Source organism: Strix aluco, chromosome 1 (assembly GCF_031877795.1).
Source record: "Strix aluco isolate bStrAlu1 chromosome 1, bStrAlu1.hap1, whole genome shotgun sequence".
NCBI classification, from domain to species: Eukaryota; Metazoa; Chordata; class Aves; order Strigiformes; family Strigidae; genus Strix; species Strix aluco.
Window position 1 is genome coordinate 4,300,719 of NC_133931.1, and position 21,256 is coordinate 4,321,974.

Sequence of the window (21,256 nt, forward strand, 5' to 3'; positions counted from 1 at the left end):
CAGGTCGTTGGAACCATTTTGTGACAAAACTACTATATGGACTTATCTCAACTGCAAAAGCAACGTATTTGCATTTTGAATGGCTTGAGTTTTAGGATGTGGGATAGAGGCTGAGGAGATAATGGAGAGGTAAGTCCTGTGAAGACTAAATCTTAGTCCTTAACTTTCTCAGTCTAGCTTGGTATTTTTGTACTTTGAGGAAGAGATGGAGGAGTTGGAACTTTATGTTCTCTTAGTATTAACTTTTTAAGAAGTCAAACAGGATAGTATTTGTCTTCAAACTTTTCAGAAATAGATGTTCTGGACGTAGGACAGGTCAGAAAGGTAAAACTTGGATGTTCTTGCATTCATGTGAGTGCTTTGGAAAGAGGCCTCAGGATGAGTCACAGCAAGTCACTGCTGTCTGCCTAGCCTCAAAACTGCACTTCATGATTTTTTGGAACAGTGACTAATTAATTTGTAGACTTTAAATTTTAGAGCTGTAATTGCTGAACCTGTTAACACTGTCTGATGTCTTCATCGGAAAAGTCTATGTGGGAAAAACCTGACATCTTTCTTTTTCAGTGTTGCTTTTTCTGAGGTGGCCTAAATGAGTCTTAGCTAGTGTATTGTAATCATATATTGTTGGGATAAGCCTTCTTGTGTATGTTGTCTGTAAGAGGTAGTTTGGACCAGGTGGCCATTCTTCCCTGCACAGAAACTTCCTTGGACAGGATGAAACCACTGCAAGCCACCATCTGTGACATCACACTTCCCTCTCTCTATGGTCATGTTCTTAATGACAGTATTGTCTGTTGTTACCTTCCTTTCCTAAATAATTAAATTTGTTCTGCATATCGCTTCTCTGTTATCTCTTTCCCCACACTTTTTTGGCCGTAAGCTGGTTCCTACCAAACTCAGCACAGAAGCAGAAGCTTCAAACCCCAGCTGAACAGAGCTGCTGATTTCAGGCTGCCAACATCAGCATCCCCACATGGTGTCCCCCAAACTGGTCCACATGGAACTTCAAACCATCCAGAGCACTACGATGCTTCTTGCCAACTAATAGCAAGAAGGTGGAGTTGGGGCTCGGGGGTTAGCCAGAATGGCTGTCAGGAGGCAGGAAATGCAGGTCGGATGAGTTTTATGAAGGGTTTGCTAGTGTACAGGTACATTGGAGTAAAGGGGCCACACTGGTGGTTGTACCTTCTCCTTGCTCAAAGGTGTTCTGAACACTGTGATGCTGTTGAGTGTGTGGTAAATAATGCTTTATTAATCTACTCAGAAAAGTTTCTTGATTTTTTTTTTTTTTTTAAAAATCATTATTTCAAGACAATGTATTTAAGTATTTTAAGATTTTTAAGAAGGTAAAATTGTGTTGAAGTGTGTAAGGCAGTCTTGTGATCTTGGATATCCTTGGATATACCATGCTGTGCCATTCATTTGCATCTTAGTCTTGCTTTTTAAATTCGGAAGCTTTCTGGACTTGCTTTCAGTTTTCCTTTGTACTGTGAAAAGCAAAGTGATCTTTGTAGCTGCTGAGGTAAGAATAAGTCTGAAAACTTATAAAAACATCCAGTAAGGGAATGGGATTCATACGGCTAAATGGGATAGCAGGAGGAATTAATGTTTTTATAGAGTTCCAGTTTTGGAAGAACTCTCAGGAGGGAAAAGCCTTAGGACTGTATCTGGTACTTCAAGAGCAGTAGCAGATACAGGTTTCCAGCTATGGAAAAAAAATGTTTTATAGTGTGAGTCTGCTCTAAAAGATTATACATTTACACAGCGTGTGCTGGCAGCCCAGAAGGCCAACTGTATCCTGGGCTGCATCCGAAGAAGCGTGGCCAGCAGGTCGAGGGAGGGGATTCTGCCCCTCTACTCTGCTCTTGTGAGAACCCCCTGGAGCACTGTGTCCAGCTCTGGAAAGATGTGGACCTGCTCGAGTGGGTCCAGAGGAGGCCACAAAAATGGTCAGAGGGATGGAACCTCTTCAGTGAGGACAGGCTGAGAGAGTTGGGGTTGTCAGCCTGGAGGAGAGAAGGCACCAGGGAGACCTTATTGCAACCTTTCTGTATAGAAAGGGGGCTTATGAGAAGGGCAGAGAGAGACCTTTTTACCAGGGCCTGTAGTGACAGGACAAGGGGCAATGATTTTAAACTCAAAGACGGTAGATTTAGATTGGCTATAAAGAAGACATTTACTGTGAGGGTGGTGAGACACTGGAACAGGTTACCCAGAGTTGTGGATGCCCCATTGCTGGGGGTGTTCAAAGTCTGTCTGGTCCAGGGCTTTGAGCAGCCTGATCTAGTGAAAGTTGCCCCTGCCCACAGCAGGGCGGTTGGACTTAGATGATCTTTAAGGGTCCCTCCCAAACCAAACCATTCTGACTCACTGATTCCAGCCTCTCTGGGTTACTGGGGAATGCTTTAGGCCACTGACAGACCTAATCCAGCCAGATCTGTTACGGTGATATAAAAAGTTACTGCTCTGTTTTCTGGAGGTCAGAGTTGCCCAGTTTACCCCAAATTCTTCTAGAGGATTTCTGTGGTTTTTCTCTTAGCTATAGACATGGAGACACACTCCATAGGTTTCTTTCTGGCCTCATGTTGCTGCTCTGTGATTCAGGAATTGGGAGAACGGAGATAAATGGGCTTCCTTAAATTGCATTCATGTGGCAGCAGGGTTAACATCCCTGTCATTTAGACTGAAAGGAATTCTTTCATTCTTTGAGTTTCCTCCAGTTTGCTCTGAGCTTTCAGTGTCCTGTTATTAAGAACTTGTACATTTCTTCTTATGTGGGGCTGCAGCAGACAAATACAAAGTAGAAATTATTTCAACTCTAATTCTGTGACAAGTTGTTAGTATATGCATCCCAAAATTCCTTTGTACTGTCACAAATGCTTAATTTGCAGAATGACGAAATAAATATTAACTGTACGAGAGCTGACACTGGGATAAGCTCACACTACAGTTCTTTAATTTGATCTCTTTCTGCATATCAGCAGAAAATGTATCTGTTCAGAAGTTCCTGAAATACTGGCATCCTTGTGCAGTAGCTGGATGATTTTGTGCCAGAATAATGTTTTCGAGCAAATTTAAATTAACATCTACTCTGAACCTGTTTAGATCTTGAAACAGCTTGCACTGAAGATGGGTCTCTTTGTAATAATTACTGGAAATTTGAATAAGATTTTTAATTTGGAACTTAAGCCATTTTCTTATTTATACTTCAAGCTTGAACTCCAATGATTTTTTTTTTTGAGGGTGAGTTTTAGGATACCTTCACAAGCAATTCAGAGAGGGAAGACTGGCGAAAAGAGATTTTTTGAATTCAATGTTGGTTTGACATTTTGATTAATTTTAATTTTTAATAAGCATTGCATAAGTATTCTGCACATTATGGGAGATAAAAGGTACTGTTACAATGTATTCTAAATAACTTAGTGCGTTGGAGGGGTATCTGACACTTCATACATGAGAAACTGAATATTAGATCAAAGTGTAATTAAATGTTCACCTTCATGTTACTGAGGTTGAAAGTGTGTGAAACAACTGTCAGTTCAGGTCTAGATAATCACTGTGACTAAGTTTAATTCTTTGTCCTTACTCTTGTGGGATTCGGTGGCATCTGACTTTGTCCAAGTTGGAGCTGGATAGCTTTTTTTTGCTGGTCTTTCCTTCTTCTGTGCCCAACAAACGATAAGAAAGGAAAAGCTTCTTAGAGAATAGTCCTCAAATAATTTACTCTTGTTTGAAAGAACAAGAGGTGAGCTGGCACTGGTTTTTCAGGCACGTGGAATGACGAGGTAACAAATAAACTGCAATATCAGTGAAGAGTTTAAAAAGCTTAACAATGTATTTTCTTGGTTCAGTCTTTTACTGTTGCTGTAATTTCCTACAGATTACGTTGTGGTACAAAAGATTTATGTTTTACTGCCTCCTAGCACTGATTGCTGAGGCTAAAGCACACATTTCTTCTGTATGCTTCTTTGTGGTCTTGAATTCTTTGTGCAGAAAATATTAGTTCACTGAGTCCAACCTACACAGGGCTGTACCAAAAACGCTTATATAATTAGGATCTTTGTGGCCCTTTTGTGTTTATTCTTAAAGGACTACATCATGGTTTTCTTTATATCTGCCAGTGTGTGCTACAGCTAACTTGTATGGTGAGTCCTTACAGGCAAGCCATTGGCAGTGTATGTATTCAGCATTAGTAGTGCATTTTATCTATCAACAAAGCAAGTTCAAGTAAGATGTTATTGTACAAATGTACATGCTATATGATCCCTTTGCATAAATGGAAAAAGCTGTTACCAAAATATTTGACCATGTACTTTTCAGGTGAAACAGCGTTGTTTCTTTAACATCATCATCAGAAATAGGAAAGTCCAGACTGTCTTTTAATACATGCATTTTTGTATTGGGAAAAATACTACTTTTTTTCTAAAAAGTCATGTCTAGATACAAAATCATGATAGACTTAATCTATTTTTAAATATACCTGTAATACTCTGTAGTACTTAAATATTTGTCAGTATAAGGTAAGTCAGGGTGACTAAGGCACTTAGTGATTTTTCAGCTAAGAAAGTAATGAGCATGTTTTGAGAACAGCACTTTGTCAGGATTCCTTTCCCTGCTGCTGCCCTTAAAATTGGCTTGTTAGCTATTTGTGAGGAAAATTGGTTTGACAGCCCTGAAGGCAGAAGTGTTCATTTCACAGTACAAATAGTGCTGTCGTGGCATAGCCTTGGCCCTGGGATAACAAGAGCTGCTTCTCAGAGAACCAGCGCCAGTCTCGCCCCAGGACCATTTGGGTACCTCCAGCTCTGGGGCTGCCAGGCAGGCCTGACTACTAGATGTGTCTTCTGTAGCATGAGTTAATATCCAGCTTCAAACCGTTGTCTGGACCTCTAAACATTATTACACAGTAGCTTTCTGTCATTGTTTTTTGATATTTTTTGTAGATAATCTAATTAGTTTAAACTGAACCTTGATAATTTTTGGGGTAGGGTCGTAAACTGTTTATCTCAGATGAGACAGCAGGGACCTGGTCCTAGAATGCATTCTATTCTGACCCACGAATTTATCCATCCTGGTTTTGGCCAGGAACCTACACAGGAGATGTAAAGTGTATATAAATTGAGAGTTGTCTTTGCTGTCCTTGTTCTATTTCCCTAGTGTCTGTGGAGTCTGTTAGTATTGTATGAAATAATATTTTGTGAGCTTTGACTTTAAAAATCACAGTCGTGGCTTGTGTAGGAAGTGCAGCTTGAGTTAGCTGCTGGGGAGGTAATTGCAGTGTTAACTAACAACCCACAGCTCTTTGACACAGTATTCAGTCTACAGAATATAGAGTTACAGCATATCTAATGTTTATCTGCCACCTAAGATGTAATGAATCTTAAATCTTTCTGCAAGTATTTCTGGTGGTCTTAATCTGTTTCATGCCAGAGGCAGAGAGAAATAATGCGTTCAATTTTGTCAAATCAAGTTTTTACTGTGCATTAAATTGATTAAATAGAGCAGCAGATTAAGGCGCAAAATACTATCTTAAATGGCAATTCAGGACTGATAGAATCTTAATGATGCCAAGCTGAAGTTTTTCAGTGGGTTTGTGGATATGAGAATCCATTAATCACACATGCTAGACTTTGCATGCTACTGTATTAGAAACAAACTATGCGACTTGCTCACTTTGCTGGTAGGAGTAATGGGCGTGTTCGGAACTCGCAGCAAATGGAATATGGAAGCTGCATGCATGTTGTTCTGTCAAGCCAACTGGATCTCCTGTTTGATCACGTTCTTTGCAGAGAACAGACGTGTTGGGGGTTTTACTTCTACACGAACGACACTGCCTTTTGAGAGTCGCTCTCCGATGGCTACATGACAGAACCAATTAGGAGAAGAAAGCCTGTCTCATGTTGTGTACTGAAATTCTTCTGTCTGCAGCCTTGTTCCCCCACTACCCCCTTTTCTTCCTTCGTAATCTAGTTTTTGTCAGTCATCTCTTTTGGTTTCTTTGTCCTGGTGTATGTGTGTGTTTTTTCTTTTGCTGTTTTTTTTTTTTCTGCCTGTGGTTCTTCCCTACCTTGGTTGTCACCTTTTTTGCTGTCTTAATTCATCTTCCATCTCTCTTCCATCTGGAAAACTGTATAAAAGCGGGCAGAGAAGCTAGGGAAAAGATTTTGCTCTGTTTCCGCTGGTGCATCTGCCTTGTGTATGGGTGGGAGGAGGGAATGGATCTAACACAAATACTGCTATCATGAAATATAGCAAGAGAAATTAATTATATCAGTTTAGATGAATGCACAAAATATAGCTCTATAAAGACTCTTTTGCCCTTTCCTGATTTGTTGTCTTTGTTTCTGTTGCCCCTAAATTTCTATTTAAGACCCTTAGGTAGTCTCTGGGTCTTTTTGGCTTAAAAATAATCACGTATGCTCATGTAATGTTAGAAATAATAATGTTTGTTTTCATCTCCTTGCTAATTCTTGTTGCCCTGGGTCTGCTCTGGTCTCTGACAAATAATTTATTCGATCTAGATGATTCTTGAAACATTTCTTTGACCTAAGTTTTGGAAAGCCTTTTTGACTTTTTCTTCAAAAAAACCAACCCTTACCAGAATTACACTTTGCAATATGTTGTGCCTCCAGACAGTACAGTAGTTGGAGGTGGTGTAATCTGTGTCTCTAGAAAGACGTGTAAGACTTGCTGAAACAACAAGATTACATTAAAGGAGTTACCCCTGTGCCTGTGGTGGTAAATTTATTGGAAGTTTGTTTAGCACGCTGAGCATGTTGTCCTTAGTTCTCTGTTATTTCTTACCTCATTAAGATCCAAAACTGTCATGTCTCACTAGAGAACTGATTCCAGACTCTGTAGCTCTGGCTGCAAATGCCCTAAGCCATATGCTTTTGGAAATGCCCATGTGTTATAAAGGGATGTTATGCTTCACTTTGAGAACAAACTGCAGCAAATTTTTTCTCCACCCATAGTGTCGCTATTAGACTAAGAAAACACCAGTATTCTTGTTAAAAATAGATTTAATCTTGTTTATTGGGGCAGATTTCTGTATAGAACAAAACTTCTGTAGCTGCTGTCAAGCTCCCTTTGAATGCCTTGCTGTAATCCCCCTGAGATCAATAAAACGTTTTATTTTTTAGGCACTAAGTTAGTCTTTTCATCCGTGCAAGTGTTAAGTAGTAAAGGCCCCCCCTTTTTTTAGGTAAGCACAATGTATGTGCAAAGGTGATAATCTTCTGTTAAACTTTTGACAAACTACTTTGTGTGGGTTCTTTACTGGAAAGCTGTCCTTTAAATTTGTTCCTTCTCCTTCCCTCCCTGCTGGCTGCATTATCTTCAGCCTTCTTTCATTCGTCTTGAATGTTCTGTAACTTCAAATGAGAAAACTTAAAACTTTAATTCTAGCTTCTGAAAAACTGCTGTAACAATGGAATCCATGTGTGGGCCATAACCATGGAAACAGCATAATTTTACAGTGGTGGAACATGAAGGGAAATGACTCTCCCAACTTTCTAAGAATTCGTCTTTTTACCCAACAACCCAAAAAGCTTGCAAAATACTGTTCTGGTATTCCAAAAAGAAATTTTGAGTGGTTTTTTGGTGCATTGTCTGTTCCTCTAAATCTTTTTAACTAGTTATCCTTTTAAAAACAAAGCAAAACCCCCAACCCCCCCCCCCAAAACACCCAAGAAAGCAGTTTTCTCTTACATTGTGGTCTGGGATGTGTAGCTTCATTTGAATTTTTTTTTTTTTTAGTATTTTGCCTGAAGTACTTTCTCCCAATTCTCCCCCATTCTTGGTTGTGTCCTTGGTGTTCATTTCTGTACCTGCAAAAACATTTATTTTACATTCCAAAACATCTGCATGCTTGTGCTGAGTTTCTGTCATACCTAGGGTACAAAACAGCTTTACTGGTATACAGTGCTAATTTGTATTTGAGTACAGGAACTATAAAATCCTGTCACCTTTTGAAAACATGGGTGACTTGTGGTGGCACACTGCATGTTACAAGTCCATCGTGGAAAATGACAAGTGAAATTCAGTGATAGCAAGCAATGACAAGACAATGTTTTTTGAAAAAAAAAAAAAAATCCACTAAACCTATCACTTTTAAGAACAAGCACTCTGTAGTACAAATTGGGGGGCAGCTAGACACATATAGAGTGCATGTCTACAGCTTTCCCTAAGCTTGCCTGAGGGCCAGAGTTGTTAGGTTCATAAAATGTCACATCATTTCCATCAGGATTACATGATCACAGGTCATAGTGCTGGAGATACTCCCAATAGGTATGAACCATTGCCAGCATACAGATGTCTTCTCTTAAACATCTTAAACGGTTTAAAAGTTTCCTGGGCTTGTTCAGAGTTAAGCATGTCTCCTTTTGCTATAAGCCATTAAAGGGTAAGAACATTCACCGAATCACAGAATTGTCTAGGTTGGAAAAGACCTTGAAGATCATCCAGTCCAACCATCAACCCAACATTAACAGTTCCCAACTCCACCAGATCCCTCAGCGCTATGTCGACCCTACTCTTCAACCCCTCCAGGGATGGGGACTCCACCACCTCCCTGGGCAGCCCATTCCAACGCCCAACAACCCCTTCTAGAAAGAAATGCTTCCTAATATCTAGTCTAAACCTTCCCTGGCGCAACTTGAGGCCAGTTGTCCTATTCACTTGTTCCTTGGTTCAAGAGACTCATCCCCCCTCTCTGTACCCTCCTTTCAGGGAGTTGTAGAGGGCAATGAGGTCTCCCCTCAGCCTCCTCTTCTTCAGTCTAAACCCCCCCAGTTCCCTCAGCCGCTCCCCATCAGACCTGTGCTCCAGACCCTGCACCAGCTTCGTTGCCCTTCTCTGGACACACTCGAGTCATTCAATGTCCTTTTTGTAGTGAGGGGCCCAAAACTGAACCCAGTAATTGAAGTGTGGCCTCACCAGTGTCAAGTCCAGGGGTAAGATCATATATATATCATCCTATAGTGTAGCTGACATTCTTAAAGCAGCACTTCCTGATTGAGTAGTTATTCTTACAGGTTATGTCTAAAGCTCGTGACTGTCCTACATCTTCACAGAACCATGATGGGGAATTTAAGAACACAAGAATCATAGAATCATATAGGTTGGAAAAGACCCTTAAGATCATTGAGTCGAACTGGTAACCTAACATGGCCAAATGCACCGCTAAACCCCTAAGCACCACATCTACACGCCTTTTAAATAACTCCAGCGATGGTGACTCAACCACTTCCCTGGGCAGCCTGTTCCAGGGCTTGACAACCCTTTTGGTGAAAAAATTTTTCCTAATACCCAATCGAAACCTCACCTGTTGCAACTTAGGCCTATTCCTCTTATCCTATTGCTTCTTACTTGGGAAAAGAGACCAACACTCACTTCACTACAACCTCCCTTCAGGTAGCTGTAGAGAGCGATAAGGTCTCCCTTGAGCCTCCTTTTCTCCAGACTAAACACCCCCAGTTCCCTCAGCTGCTCCTCACAGCACTTGTGCTCTAGACCCTGCACCAGCTTCGTTGCCCTTCTCTGGACACGCTCCAGCACCTCAGTGTCTTTCTTGCAGTGGGGGACCCAAAACTGAACCCAGTAATCGAGGTGCGGCCTCACCAGTAAGGGTAAGATCCCTTCCCTAGTCCTGCTGGCCACGCTATTGCTGATAGAAGAGATACTGCTGGATGAGAGCAGTGATCTCCAGCCCAGCACTGTGCCTTGGTGGCAGCAGGAGGTGTTGTTTACAAAGAGTTTTCACGCCTGCCCCTGTATTTCCTCAGCATCCCCGTTGCCTCAGGGATGCCAGCCAGCACCTCCCCTGTGATCTTTCCTTGTCACCCCACTGTGAATCTGATGGCTGCCTTTGAACTTGCTGATGGTACCTGCCTCCACACCCTTCTCACTGCAGGAGAGCGGTGAGCAGGAAGCTCACTGCCAGCTGTGAAGAGAGGCACTCTTAACTGGTTTGAAGTTAATCTCCAGTAGTTGCCTCAAACACCTCATACTACTAATACAGGCAAGATTTGATGAACAGTGGTGTTGCATTGATTTGCTTTTCTTTTTTCTCCCTGCCGCCCCCCCCCCCCCCCCGCCCCCCCAAAGCTGCAGTCATTCACTGTAAGCCTCATGTCCTTCCAGCTGAGGTCCCAGATTTTGTAGTCTGGCTTTACATGGCATCTGCTTCATCCCTCGATCGCTTCAGCTGGCCTGCTCTAGACACTCTCCAGCTCCACTTTGTGTTCCTTCTGATGCGGAGACCAGAACTGAACACAAGATCTGGATGTTTTATTGTTTTGTACAGTAATATGTCTAAGTACCATGTTTTCAGTATCATTCCTAACCGATACACATGTTTTATTGCCTTTTTTTTTGATCAGCTACTACACTTTGAGCTGATGATTTCAGAGAAAACAGTGACTCAGCCTTCCTCCCACAGTTGGAACTGGAGAAAGTGCAAGTGTTAAGTGGTTAAGGAGCTATTGCTCAGAGTATTTTTCCCCTAGATGCATTACATCACATCTGCATATTGAAGTATCTGCTCTCTTTTAGCAACTTGTTTCATTTTGTCATATCCTTTTGGATTTTTTTTTTCCCATTAGCTAGCTTTTGCTTACCCACAGGAGCTTAATATCACCTGCAGACTTGAAGATTTCACTTAGGCATTTTGTGATGCTGAATAAAACCAATTTTGGGGGACCCTTCTCCTATCTCTTCTCTATCCATACCTCTCATCCCCATAGGCAAAAGGTGTATATAGGACTTCTGTAGGTATTGAGAATAAATTCTTTATCCGAGTTGCTCAGATACTGCATGCTCTGTAACTCAGTGTGTGATGAGGTTGATCCCACTTGCCCTGAGTAATGACTGAGTAATTTTTCTTGCTCTTCTTAAACTCCTTGAATGTAGCTTCCACCAGAACTTTTTTATTTAATATCTTATTGTTCAGTAGGCATTGCCTAAAATTTGGCTCTTGGTCGCTGGATAAATATTGAGAGATGAGAGTCACTTCTGTCACTGAGACTGCAGTAGTGTGGGAGCAAGCTGCAGGCTCCTAACATGACCAGCTACTACCCCTTGGCTCCCAAAACTTCACACCCTACCACTGCTCACCAGCACATCAGACCCCAGTGTGTTTCCCTTGTAAGGGCTCAAAGCCGCTTCCACAGCCATCATCCCCTTTTCCCCAGGTAGCCAAAGGTGAGTTTGAGCTATGGGACATTTTTCTGTTAAACCAGTTACCCCTATCCTATATATAGTTTTCCTTGACTGTCTAATTCCTAACTCATTGGCTTGTAGCTTATTCAAAACACTAATTTGCACCCCTGTATCAATTAAAAATTTAAAGCTTATTTGTCTTGGGCCCACAGGTTTATGGATATGTGGTTCCTTGTCAGTGGACCATTGTCAGGAATTCATCACACAGAGTGGGCCACCCAACCCCAAACCATGACTTCTAGTTTTCTAACTCAGTTCCTTTCACAGGGGTGCAAAAGGATTAGTCATGCTAGCATGAGAAGGGGTGGTTGCCCATGGTTCGTTCCCCTTCGTGTTTAGTTTTCCCCTCTAGCAATTTCATCAGCTTCTGAATATGGTTTGTGGTGCAACATTGCCCAGGGTACCCTTGGTGTTAATGCTTTTTGCCAAAGGTCATTTCTTCCTGGATTATGGGTCTGATCCAATCTACCCTGGAAGGGTTCAGGCTTCCAGTGGGGAGGATGTTCAGGGTGGGGGTTTTGGCTATCTTGCCAGACCTTTCTGTTACCATCTCTGTCACTCTCTGCATCAGTCCATTCTGTTTTGTGCCTGTAACTGTATCATGTAGCCCCTCCACCCAGGCCAGTACATGCATGGGTGGATTCTGAGGGTTTTGCTGTATTATGTTCAATGGCCTGCTGAATTCTTTCTCTGAGGGACTGGACATGTATTTTTAAAGCATCCAGTAGTCCCCTAATAAGAGGTCTAAAGTGGCTGGGGTCCATGGGTGCAGCCATCGGTATCTATCCCTTGCTGCCCTCTTTCATACACTGCCTGAGTACAAGCAGTCTTTTGTACTACATCCACCAGCTCTGACAATCCTTTTATCTTAATAGTAATGGGTTCCCTCCTTTCCTTGGTGTCCACACCCCCAGCCCAGTAAGCTACTGGAGATGTTATCAGCTGCTCACCTGCCAGCCTATCACTCAGAAACCCTTCTGAGCCCCCAAATCCCCTTGCTTCATCATCGCTCAACAATATCCAATCCCCCTGGCAGAGAAGCTCTCAACAGATACTTGGTTTTGCGTGGCTTGCATGAGAACTTAACCTGTAATTCACTGAGCTCAGGTCCTGTCCAGGGGGTTGTACAGACAGTGGTTTGGGGGTTCCCCCCTGGTGGGCCTGTGTGCTTCTCTGTTTTAGTAAGATGTCACATAACCTTTTCCTCCAACTCCTCTACTTAGTCTGAATTACTTTCATCAGGGTCTCCCCAAATGTCTCAATCCTCAGGGACTATACCCTTAATCAAGTTCCGGATTTGGACAATACTGGGGGGCTTTTTTGCTTGTGCTAGCATGATGTCAATTTTTTGTTCTAATAGATGAATCCTCTCTCTCGTTTCAGTTCTCCCTTTAAACAATCTATTTCCAATTGTGTTTTTAAGTTATCCTTTGCAACTCTATCAGTAATTATGTTGTTCTCGTGCTTGAATCAAGCAGGTGCCTGGAGTGGCACACATAGTTTCTTTGTCTTTGCTATCTTGACTCTTTCTGTGGCATTTTTCTAGTCTATGACCACTGCTGAGTTGAACCACTTATCCATTTTTTACCTGGGGGAGAAGGACTACAGCTGTGCCTCCATTATAATTCCTCTATTGACATCCTGCCAACTAGACCAATTTAAATGTTGTAGAGGCTTACAAAATCAAATTAGGGAGAGAGATGACAAACTCAAAGGAAATTTATTTTAACCAAAATTGTTTAACAGGTGATAAACCAGAAATGAAGCCTGCTCTAATCAAAATCACCCAACACTCTGACAGACATTAGCTGGCTGAACATGAGCCAGCAGTGTGCCCAGGTGGCCAAGAAGGCCAGTGGCATCCTGGCCTGTATCAGCAATAGCGTGGCCAGCAGGGACAGGGAAGTGATCTTACCCCTGTACTCGGCACTGGTGAGGCTGCACCTCGATGACTGTGTTCGGTTTTGGGCCCCTCACTCCAAAAAGGCCATTGAATGACTCGAGTGTGTCCAGAGAAGGGCAACGAAGCTGGTGAAGGGTCTGGAGCACAGGTGTGATGGGGAGCGGCTGAGGGAACTCGGGTTGTTTAGTCTGGAGAAGAGGAGGCTGGGGGAGTCCTCATCGCCCTCTACAACTCCCTGAAAGGAGGGTGCAGAGAGCTGGGGATGAGTCTCTTTAACCAAGTAATGAGTGATAGGACAAGAGGGAATGGCCTCAAGTTGTGCCAGGGAAGGTTTAGACTGGCTCTTAGGAAGTATTTCTTTGCAGAAGGGGTTGTTGGGCGTTGGAATGGGCTGCCCAGGGCAGGGGGGGAGTCCCCATCCCTGGAGGGGTTGAAGAGTCGGGTTGAGCCAGCGCTGAGGGATCTGGTGGAGTTGAGAATGGTCAGTGTGAGGTTCATGGTTGGACTGGAGGATCTTCAAGGTCTTTTCCAACCTAGATGATTCTGTGATTAATAAACGGTTCAAGATGCCAAATGGAATTAATTACTACACAGCTGACTTAAGATCCTGAGTTTGGTATGATGACTCAAAGCTCACAGTCACTCATCTAAAAGATGACGGCTCTTGGTCTTGAGGAGTTACCTTGGGCAGCATCCCAACCCGAGGGGAGAGTCCCTGACCACAGACCCTGCTCCGAGGAGGACTGGCTCCACTTGCCCTCCGCTAGTCGAATCTGATCTGTGGTCACATATGGTCAGCAGTCTAGAAACTTCTCTCAACCCCCAAACCACGGCTTCTAGTTTTAACTCTTTCCTTCCAGTGGTCAAGAAGTTTCTAGTGTTGTCAGGGGTGGTGGGGACAGTGCCCCTGCCACACTGGCCATGCTCAGTGATGTGATGTAAATGAATTTAAAGTGTCCAGGTGCCTGCCCTTTTAGTTCAGGGCAGAGTTCAGCTGAGATGAAGGAAAATACATGTGGATTACTCTCAGCATCTTAATCAGAATTTGGATTATTTTCAGTTTCAAAACTTAGTATTTGTGAACCATAAGCAGAATGATTTAGGAGGAGTTTTTCTCAGTGAGAGAGGGGAAATTGTGATTGGAAACTGTTGAAATGTTTTTTTTGTCGATCCTGTATACTAAGGAGACTGAATATTGCTTTTGTTTTTAAATGACAGTGGGTGGGAAGCAGAAGGCAGGTATAAACAGAAGATTGGGGGCAGTGAGAACAATGCATCAGTTAATTAGCTACTGATATGTCAATTTGTTGCCAGTTATGGAAGCAAATATAAACTGAACATGTTCCTGAGGTACAGGACAAGTTAGCTGACACTTGTACTGCTGTACTAACATTATACTCATGTGTGTTTAAAGCTATTTGACGTATGTCAGATATGGTGGTGATCACATTGTAAATGTGCCTAGTACCTATTTTGTCAACCAAACACATAGTCTGAAAAAAAGGTTAGTGTTCTGTGCAGTACTTCAGTTGGTCCTCTAATTGTAACTTGCCTTAATTTTGTGTTGATTTTGTGTCTCAGAGGCAGCAGCTTCCATTAAAACTAATAACTGGTTAAACAGAACTACTCAAAAATGTAACATAGGCTATGCATGTTTCCCAAGGAGGATCTTGTAGCAGTTCTTTCTGGCTGCTTGCTAGTTAACCTTTTCAACAGACATAAAAGCAAACATTAAATCATTACTGCTGATATTCACAGTTATAGAATTATAGAATGGTTTGGGTTGGAAGGGACCTTAAAGCTCATCTAGTCCCAACCCCCCTGCCATGGGCAGGGACACCTTCCACTAGACCAGGTTGCCCAAAGCCGTGTCCAACCTGGCCTTGAACCCTTCCAGGGAGGGGACAGCCACAGCTTCTCTGGGCAGCCTGTGCCAGGGCCTCACCATTCTCACAGTAAAGAATTTCTTCCTTATAGCTAATTTAAATCTACCCTCTTTCAGTTTAAAGTCATTCCCCCTTGTCCTATCCCTACACTCCCACATAAAGAGTCTCTCTCTTCTTTCTTATAAGCCCCCTTTAAGTACTGGAAGGAACTTGAAGCAAAGATTTAAACAAAGATAAGAAAGGACTGCAGTGCAACATGGATCTCCTATGAAGTGGGGTTGTAAACAAAAGATGTGTGATTTTCTGCAATAAATTTCTTCTGATCTGGCCAAAGCACAAAAAAATGCTGGCAAGTTCTGTGGATGGAGGTGTCTGTCCTGTAATTGTCTCACTTCATCTCTCCCCATGGTAACAGATAAAAATTTGCAGTTAATGCTGGATATTCGGCTGCTGTGCCTAAGGCAAATGCAATAAATATGTCAATAGGGAAAAAACCCTCTGTCTAAGTAAGCAAATGGTATTTTTAGTGCTGTTATGATTGGCGTATGAATACTGTGTCAGGTATTGGTGTTTGCAAATTGAGGAAGCTACTAAAAGCAAAAATAGTTTGAACATTTAACGGCCTGTAAAGAGGATCAAAGGTTTAGAAAAATGGGCCTTTATAGTGAGCCATTTCTGCCTCTCATTCTACATAGCTAATATAAGAAAAGATTTTACTGAGTTGCTCTTTAAAATTGCCCTAAAATTGCCTTAATGGGAAATGATATAATAAAGGGCTATTAACATTCAGCTCTGCAGATTGCTAAATTAGAAGTAGGTTAGATTTAGGTTAGAAACAAGGGATGCACATTTAATGATGAAGGAAAAAAGTAGATACATGGAACAATCTAATCGGTGGTTTATGCAATCTTTTAATCATATTGTAAAATGTTTTAACAGCTTTTCCTTAGTGGGTGTGCTGTCAGAATGAATTCATCGTATCTCCAAGGTCTTTGCTCAATAGGTCGGATGATCGTGAATAACTCCTTGAGTTTCTCAACAAACAGAATTTTTCAAAGCAGTTTTTTTGAAAGGTGACTTATGTTTTCTGCTTACTTATTTACTCTTTAAAAAAAGCAAAATATTTTGACATAGGCAATGAGATCTCAACTTCATTAAAGATTAGAGGAACATCCAGCTGCCTTCAGCATGCCAGAGAAGAATAGAAAGGGAGACTTCAAGGCTGTTGAATCGAGCCTCTAAGACAGCATCTTTCAGCATCAGTCACGCAAAGACTAAAAACTGAATATGTGCGTGTATTCCAAAATGATTTTGGTACCAGTAGATAAATAGGAAAATTGCATCTTACGTTGAGTCTGTGATATTCCTAGTTCAGTTGGAAGGATTGTTGTCGAATGACATGTGCTGCTCGGCTTCCTGGAGACTGTGGTCTGTGGTTCCTCGTGTGCTGCGAGCCTTTACTCTTCACTGGAATGAGAGATCGGTTCATGAACTGAATATCTGAATTCATTTCAAGGGAATACTGTTAAGTTGGAGTCAGTCAGTTCCTGCTACAGGAGAACAGGATTAAATTTCTTGTGGTCTGCTGCTTACCACAGCTCTGGAAAGAGATCAGTGCTGCAGATGGGGTGAGAGTCTGAGCCTCCATAGTTGTCCATGGAGCCATATTCTCATTTTACCTTGAGGTAGGAACATGAAGCTCACAAAATATTCCTGTTTTTGATGATTAGATGTTACTCTTGGAAAGAAAATTAAAAGTTGCGGCTCCATTTCCAAGAAGACATTTGAGGAAACTCTGCAATGCAAAATGCATAGTTTCACAAAAACAAATATAGTGTTAGAGATATCTGGTACTTGGGGCATCCATAAATCATAGAAAAAACTATTTGTGATGGGATCCACAAAGCCTGTTTGAGGACTATACTACCCCAAACCATCTCAGTGGGTATAGAAATAAAAGTACTATTCTTTCTTTAAAACATAGTCTCTGTTTTGTTCCTCAGTGAATTCATGTAGATAATTGGTTTACTTGGCAAGTTTTTGTTGGCTGAGGAACTTTCTTATTTTGTAGCACCTCTAATGTTACAGCTTCTTTCCAGTTCTCTTATTGTCATCTGTATATGGTATTACAGAACCTTTGGTTGGAAAGGACTTCTTGAGGCCATCTGCTCCATCCTCCCAATATCTATTTGGGATAAAACCAGTTTTCCTTGAGAACTGATTAAACTTTACAAACTATGTAAAAATTTGTAAAGACTAGGATCCTAAAATTATTTTTTTTTCTGCCTATTCAGACTGACAGTTTGCTCCCTACCTAGCGGCACGGTGAGACATGTAAGAATATAAATGCAGAACGTGACTGATCCTTGAAAGTACCAGTAGGAGTAGAAACGCCTGAAATATAATTGTTAATTCCACTTTGAAGAACTACTTTGGAGCAGATAGGAGACCAAAGGTTGGTTCATGTTGTACAGCTGTAAGTGTGGTTTGTGTGACAGCATTCACATGCATTCAGGAAATGAGCTGTAGGAAAAAAGTCAGTCCAGAGCTCCATCGCATGAGGGAATCTTTACCAACAGGACAGCTCCCCCAGATAGTCTCTCCTTATAGTCACAAACCAGATTAGGAGCCTTTTGTTTTTTCTCCTAAAATCTCAGCATTGAATGACTTTCTCCTGTATAGAGGTTGAATGTGCTTCAGAAAGGGAAAGGTTTTGTGCAGCAGAGAAGGCAAGTTAGTAAACATGGTCTGAAATGCATATTTATCTAAATGCGTAGTCTCAGTTTACTTCTCAGTGAATGAAGTTTTTAAAATGTTGCCAGAATTCACTAGTCTTTTTTCAGTGTTTGATGGTAAATGAAAAACCATATTTGGAGAATAAAGCTAAGAAGTTTCAAGCCAGAAAAAATGAGAGCAAGCTAGGGAGACAGGGTAAACCCAAGGGTAAGAAATACCGTTGAAGTTCCCGATGTGACTCTGCAGCTAATGGAAACACATGAAGGTAATGAACATTTCAGTTACTGTTGTGGTGTCTGGATACACAAACGCACACACACAGAAGTGGAATTGTTACTTTTATCTTTGGAATCGTGACAGTGTTTGCTGCATTTATGCTATTATGAGTTGATATTTCTGTAGCAGCTGGTGTTTGCCAGAATTAAGATGCATTAGCCTATAAAGAACCTTGTGCTTAATGGAAATCTTTGAAAAATACGATACAAGTAGCTTGCTAGGTACATTTATGCAATTTTGAGTAGACTGATCTGACCTTCAGGCTTCAATTTCTTTTGTCCTACTTGTTTTTAAATCTAGTGTGTGTCAATTAATTGTAGAAAACAGTCTCTCTTACACTAAATTGTATTAGAAGAACGTGTACTTGCAGGAAGCTGTTCGGTACACTTGTCCCAGAGGTGTAGCATCTCTTCAGTTAATACACTTGTGGCACTAATTTGCAGTGGAACATGGAAGTAAGAAATCGTTACAATGTTTGACTTAAATATAGTAACGGTGCTGGTCTTGTAGGTCCCCCATTTGGGTAGGTCCCAGTGCAGTAATGGGATCTATGTGAATGCGGGTGCCTGTGTGGGGAGAGATCACAGTGGAAGCAGCGGCTCAGGTGTTAGGAACAAACACTAGAATATGGTCAGGTCTTTCTTAAGTTAAAAATATGTGCATATCTTAGCTGCAGAGCTTTCCCTGGAGGTGTTTGAAATTGTATGGCTAAGTTCCTGGAATGTAAATTAATGTTTTGTGCCTATCTGTGTGTATACGATAATGTATTTTTCTGGTGGTTATGTTTACCGTTACTGTCTTGAAATCTGTTGTGTAGGCACACTTAAGCAAATAGCCTGCTTCAAGAGTAATAAATGCTGCAATAACACATTTCCAGTACATCAAGAATTAGAAGAAAATTTTAATGCAGCTTGTAATTTTTTGTAGTAACTTAAATTTGTCAATGTTCTTTAATTATAATGGCATTTAGAGATTAGTTTCTATCACTGTAGAAGAATTAAAATCAAATATGGTATTTTCTACGGTGCAATTTTAGTTATTTTACTCAGGTAGCTACAGTTGTTATACAGTTGTATATCCTAGTGCCAAGCAGGAATTTTTTTGTGACTTTATAAAAGAGTGCACGGAAATTATTAAACATATATAAACAGAGAAAAAGATGCAGACTTTCTCTTCATTTAATTTTCCAAATTAATTGTCACTGTAACATATTTTTCTGCTGGAAGAAGGCTCCATTCCGTATGTGCTGATTTGGATTCTGTGCAGGAGCTGTTGCAGGAGGCGACTTAAGGTTTTTTTGTTCCTCCAGTTTATACATCTTCTTCCTGTCTGGGTTTCTCCTATCTCAAAGCATTTCTTACTACCTAAGATGGTTATGTTCATAAGCAGACAGCATGATGAGCCTCTCTTAAATGTACCTTCTTATCTTTTTAAACTTTATATGTTATACCAGAATAAAGCATGCAGTATTTTCTCTGTTTTGTGTGGTGTCTTAGCTGCTGTTTTCATTTCGTCTTTTAAGTGTGTTTCAACTTTGTGTGTTGCCATTTCATTATCTCCTCAGAATACTATAGTTCATCTATGAAAGTTTTAGTAGGCTGCCTTTAAATTTCAGGTGTAATTCTCTTTGGTATTCAAGTTTTATCATGTTTTGAGCCACAAATATGGATTGTAAATGAAAGCTAGCGTCATGTTGAGAATGTTGGTGACAGCAGGGCTAATAAATTTATTAAGCCTTGTTATTTCTTCTGATAGGTAGCAAAGCAGTGACCATCTGCCCTGATAATCCCTGAGTCTGTTCCGGTTACTATACCTATGGTTAAAGTTCAGATTCCATGTGGATTTTGTACTCAGTACGACAGTTTTATTACTCAACATTGCTGTCTTCTTTTAACTATATAAGCGTGCAGACCTTTTTCTTAGGTTCAGATCAGTTTTACTCATTTGTTTTATTAGTTCCTCTCTCTTGTCCCACCATACTTGCATTTATTTCAGCTTTTGTTAACCGTTTGATGTGTATCCCCAGTCCTTGTCCTTAGAGGCTTTGAGTAATTCTTGCTTTCTCATTCTTTGTGGGTTCTAGTTTCTGTTCTGAACTCTGATCGGCACCTCAAGTCCCAGTTACGATCATGTGTGCTGAGATGACAAGTCGATGTATGAAAAGCAAGCAGAAGGAATGTAATGGGTTATAGTTTATATAAGTACCAATTCAGGAAAATTTAATGTATATGCATTTATACCTGTCTTTCTTTAGGGTATAATTTTTAATATGATCTATTTAGACTCTGAGACAGTGGTTCTTGTAAAGTTGATTGCAGCTCTAGACAACCTGGGCACGTACTATAAAAATGTTCAGCAACTGTGTCTCGTGTGCCTCAGTGACAAAAAGCAGTCTCCTTTCTTGTATTATTTTCCCTTGTGTTCCATACTTACCCATTTGTGAGCTTGGCTACCTTTTCTCTAAAGGTTTAAGAATAAAGAAAACATACAATAATGTCCTCTTCGCATGCGAAGACTAACCCTGACACTTTCAGCTCTGAAATTATGTAGGTGATAATGGTGAAATCCATATGTAACACTTAATTTGTGCGTAGTGACCTGTATTCTGCTGTAGTAATTACTCTCATTGCCTACCAGTATAATCTTTGTCCTTCAGTTAGGTGGGCAAAATGTAATCTTGTTAATGAACAGGGTGAGACAAGGAAAATGCTTTTGATTTGCATGTGGCATGCCTAGAAGCTAGCAAATTGCTTCAGATAATGTGTTTTATTAAACAAGTACAGCCTTGCAGAAAACTGATTAGGCCAATGCAATTTTACAGCTATTTTTCCTTCTGTTTCTAAATGTATTTCTTTATTGTTACAGATATTTCAAGACTTTCCTTGCCAGCAGGTAAGTTCTCTTCTTTCATTTATGTCTTGATGTGACAGCAAGCGGCTTGCTTGAAATATAGTCATGCTTTTATATAATCAGAATATCGGTTCTTATTGGTACTGTCATGGTAGTTAGTCATGTGGGGATCTGAGGTCAAAACAAAACCTGTTGAGGTACAGATTTTTTTACATTTAAATAGTGTATTTTGACAAGGAGAGGAGGCAACAGATATATTTATATGCAGTTGTTAAATATGTGTGTGATACAGTTAATGCTTAAAACGACTCAGCACAGCGTGTGATACAGCTGTCAGAATAACAGATTAGGAGCAGCCACAAATAGTATTAGTGGTGAATCAGAG

General features: G+C 41.0%; 1 protein-coding gene across 1 annotated transcript in view; it reads left to right on the forward strand.

Moving 5' to 3' along the window:
- The window catches only part of PTK2 (protein tyrosine kinase 2), a 230,038-nt gene that overhangs the window by 26,756 nt on the left and 182,026 nt on the right, over nt 1-21,256 (forward strand). Inside the window, exon 3 of the mRNA XM_074831417.1 lies at nt 20,887-20,913. The gene's annotated coding sequence lies outside the window, so the exon portion shown is untranslated. The remainder of the gene's footprint in view (nt 1-20,886; nt 20,914-21,256) is intronic.